Raw genomic sequence first — 4,405 nt, 5'->3', positions numbered from 1 at the left:
CATAACTTTCTGAAAACTGCCAAACTCAGATGCCAGTGGCCAGCCAAGGAAAACCAGTTTCAACCAGTTTCAAACATCAGGCAAGCTACTGGAAAAATCTACTGTGGATCGTAGAGAGCTCAAATCTATGGAGGCATCAAACCTGATGGTAATTGCTCTAAAAAGTGAAAGGAGATATTTCAGCTACATGAGTCCCAGACTACTCATGACTATAAATTAGCAGCTTTGTGTGAAACTGCACTTTAAAAGCTCATAATAAGCCTTAACTATTAGCATTATGTGCCAGTAATTATTCAGTTAACTTAAAAGTGGTCAACTGCATTTTAATATAAGCTTCCAGGTAATCTCCTGTGGACAAGCTAAGTGAAGTGCAATACAATGGTCTAGCTCAGAAATAGCCAAGTTTTGCATGACTACTGAAGAAAAGAGTAATAATCTTTGGATCAACCATCACTTTAGAGGCAGTAAAAAAAACACAGCTTCTACTTAAAAATCCATTTTTGCAAACATAGGTAATTTCTTTTGAATGTTGCAGACACCATCTCTGCCCACCTCTTCATCACCATCTGATCTGCAAAGAAACTTCAGAAAAAAGCCTGATGAACACATACAGGTTGTAGCCCAATCCCTACCATGGACACCTCACTGGTTTTGCATGTCAAAATGTATTTTATTCAGGGGATAGCCTTGGAGATGGAGCACCAACTTAGACTCAGACCTGTGTTCTCTTCCTACTCTGTCCCTGGCCTGCTGAGTTACCTTTGACAAGTTGCTTCATCTCTCTGTACCTAGTTTCCTCATCTGTAAAATAGGGATAATGATGCTGACCTGTAAATCTCAAAGACATACTAGTGATAAATAATTGGGTATTAAAATTAATGATATTGACATATAAATGACTGTGCTGTTTGTGTAGAAGATATGTTCCACCAAAACCAGAAGAGAAACTACTAGACATAGGTTGCTCTGATTGCTTCATAGTGAGCACATCAACACGTTCATTAATGCACCCTACTTACTGCAGATTAAGTTTAGTACTTGGTTAACTGCACAGTAGCACCAGTGCACACTTTTTTTGTGATGCTTACTGCATGGCAGTGAATTAGCACAGTTTTTGACCAGCTATTAGGCTGTTATTAGGCTACTAAGCAACAAACGTTTCATGTAGACGCACCCACTAAGACATACTTCAGCAATGTATCAACATATTGAAGCCATGTGGGGAATTTGATAGAGAGGTAAATAAAAGTGATGTTTTTAACCAAACTGTAATAACTGTGTCCTGACAAGCCCTTTCTGTTACTGTTGTCTCCATATGGGGTGAACTAGAAAAGAAGAAACAGGAATTAACTTGTATTTAGGACTCTGACTATCTTTTAGCATAAATAAATCCTTCTATAGTCTCAGTCAAGACAACTAAAGATATTCATTGTACACTTCTTAATTTTAGCAAAACTGAAAATGGGGGATGTATAATAATGCAATAGAACCCCCTTCAGTTTATATCAGTAACATATATATTATAAAAAGTATGCTAAGACAGATATGCTAAAGGTGAGGAAAGAGACTGACCATCTTTAATTTTGGAAGAACTTGACTGCAAGTGCAAATGCCAAATGCAGTATGCACATGTCAGAGTAAATCCAACCTTCCTAAGCCTCAATTAGTTATCTTTATTATGTATGTGGCTTCTCAAAAGAAAAAATGCTGCAGGAGTTCTGTATTTGGAAAACAAAGAAACACTTTGTAAAGGCTCACAGAGTTGAAATAAGTCCCCTAGCTGTACAGCAGATGCAGGCAGAGATAAATAACTACCTATCTTAGGTGCTTAAAATCAGAACAAACAGGACACTAACATGAAGCAGGAGCTATGGCACTCTGCATGTGCGCAAACACACACATAGATACTGACATTTTGCACCCATTACTATTCCTTTGATAACATAATCTAGTTAAAATGGAAATGTATTAAGAAAGTCAAACAATTAATTGATCCAAAAAAGGTTGTTTTATGTTCTGTGTAAATCAAAGCTAAAAATTCATTTGAGGGACACTGGCGTATTATAGACTAAACATAGTTTGGCATGAGCCTAGGGTTTGGTGTGGGTGTTAAAGTTGTCCTGCACTACACATGGTCAGTAATCCTCAGCAGAAATGTTAACTCAATTTGTCAGTATTATCTTTATGTCAACAGTAATGCTTAAATATTTACAATAGGCATAGTACTCTGAGGGTTAGTAACGCAAGATAAATTGGAAAAATGCTAACAAAATGGATGGTACTAATACAAGCCCTTGGCACTTTGTACTATTCAATTTTATATACAAGAGGGTTTGCCTGAAAGTTGGGTTTTATTATACTATACGGTTTATTTGTGGTCCCAAGATTTTTTGCTAAAATATAGCAGAATTTCATATTATCATCAGAACAACCAAAAAGGCACTGATTTAATTATATGAACTGGATTCACATGAGAAAGGCATAGGTTAGATATGCTGGACTAAATCACCTCCTGCCATAAGTGTATGCAAATATTATGTAAATCATTGGGGACTCTACCTGCAGACAACCTGCTTAAAGTTGGCCTTATGACTTCGAAGGGTTCTAAAACACACCCTGTGTTCCTTTTCTATAAGCTGTATAAAAACTATCCCCCAATGAGTCATGAGTCACATAATAGAATGGCAAATTTCAGAATTAGCCAAGAGAGGCAAATTAAAAAAAAGCTATAAACAAGGGAGATGATTGCACATGAAAAATAGGTAGCTATTCACTATGGCGAAGAGACAGTTCCTTCCTTATCTGTTTTCACCTTTTTCTATCTGTATCCATACAGGTTCTTCTAAAGCAACTATTGCTATGGTATCAGGGTCCTTTCTCTTTTCTCCCTACTGTCCATGATCTTTCCTCATTCTTGATGTGGACCTCAACTTCTCTAAGTTTTCCCTTCACCACTGCTATATCACTGTGCTTGTGCTCACAGCTTCAACACCAGTTCTTCTGGATTCCCCATCAAAGCATCCATCTCCTCTCACCTTTGCTATTGCAAAACCCTTCCCAGCGCTCTCCCAAAGTCCTAGATCTCCAGATTGCAGCATATGTAGATTGTCACCGTATCAAAACAGGCAATGACAAAGAAATATGTAATTCCACCTCCCATTTTTCACACAGTTCCAGTAACTCCTCCAATTAATACAGACCCTTCAAGCTTTTAGGGACTTGTTCTGTACTAATCATGAGCATTTCCAGTATTCATTTCTCCCCATGTTCTGCTTCCTCATTTCCTAGCACTGTATTCTTATCTCTCAATCTGTATAGTCCTGCCACCAATCACACAACTACCTGCTACCCCTATTTTGCTTACTTGGCTTTTATCCCCTATTTTCCTTTCTCTCTATATCATTATTTACTCTTCCTTTCAACTCTATCAAACTTTCTTGGGTGAGTTCTTGTGGCATAAAGGATACTATATCTACAGTTGTATTGTTCTTGAAGTCTAGAATGAGATAGTATATGACCCATACTAATAAAACACCATGGCACACAAAGTAAATCTTAACCATGACACCAGAAGGTGGCACTTGCTACATAGATCATATCATGCTGTGGTAGTTTATGGGCTCTACATCTCATGTTTGTTATTGCTATAGTTCATCTCCATATTACAGTCCTCATTCTCACTTCCAGTGAAGAAACCTAGTCAACAGAATTGCCAGGGAGTCTAAGCAGCAATTAGCCACTATGCCACTATAACACAAAGCCACTATGATTTCAAAACACAGCATGGCCAGTGCAAAAGACACACTTCATTTAATGGACTCTCCAGAAAGTTTAAGGTGACTTGTAATTTAAAAAATTGCAACCAAGCTTATTCATTTGTAGTAACAGACATGTAAAATATTGCCTCCCATGCATTTGTGCCTGCTCAGACAATTATAGCTGCTCTCACATCCTCTGCTATTGCTCATTAGAGGAATACAGCAGGAATAAAAACACTCAAAACAGGAATTCCCCACTATGAGCATGTGTAGTTAAAATAATTTTGGGACCTTTGAATACTAAAACATTATTCTGAGAGACTGGGCCTTGAAGGAAAGTAATAGAAGAAAAGTAATAGGGGAAAAGATGTTGCAAGGTACCTTTGTTAACCTAAACTACTATGCAGGATTACTTGTAATCGGATTTTAAGACTTCCATCTGTTTTCATGCACATTTCCCTCCATCCCCTCAAATAATTTCTTCACTGCTTAACCATTCAATTTCAACCTAATATATACTGATATACCTAAAGAGTCTCAAACTTTTTCTCACTTCAATCAGATCTATTTAAAAATTGCATACAGTCTACCAATCTGCTACCTATAAACACACACATCACATATGTAGAACATTCACTATCCTTTAA

General features: G+C 37.3%; 1 long non-coding RNA gene across 1 annotated transcript; it reads right to left on the bottom strand.

The window, feature by feature from the left end:
* Positions 1 to 1,239: 1,239 nt before the first annotated feature.
* Positions 1,240 to 3,112, bottom strand: LOC109308204. Its single transcript, XR_002100537.1, has 2 exons — positions 3,036 to 3,112; positions 1,240 to 1,325 (listed from the first exon to the last, which is right to left on the bottom strand). It is a non-coding gene; the product is annotated as an uncharacterized LOC109308204 (long non-coding RNA).
* Positions 3,113 to 4,405: the final 1,293 nt, after the last annotated feature.

The sequence above is a fragment of the Crocodylus porosus genome, unplaced genomic scaffold (assembly GCF_001723895.1).
Source record: "Crocodylus porosus isolate Cpor-Errol unplaced genomic scaffold, CroPor_comp1, whole genome shotgun sequence".
Taxonomy (NCBI): domain Eukaryota; kingdom Metazoa; phylum Chordata; order Crocodylia; family Crocodylidae; genus Crocodylus; species Crocodylus porosus.
The sequence above is the reverse complement of the archived record's forward strand: the minus strand, read 5'-3'. Positions and strand labels throughout refer to the sequence as shown.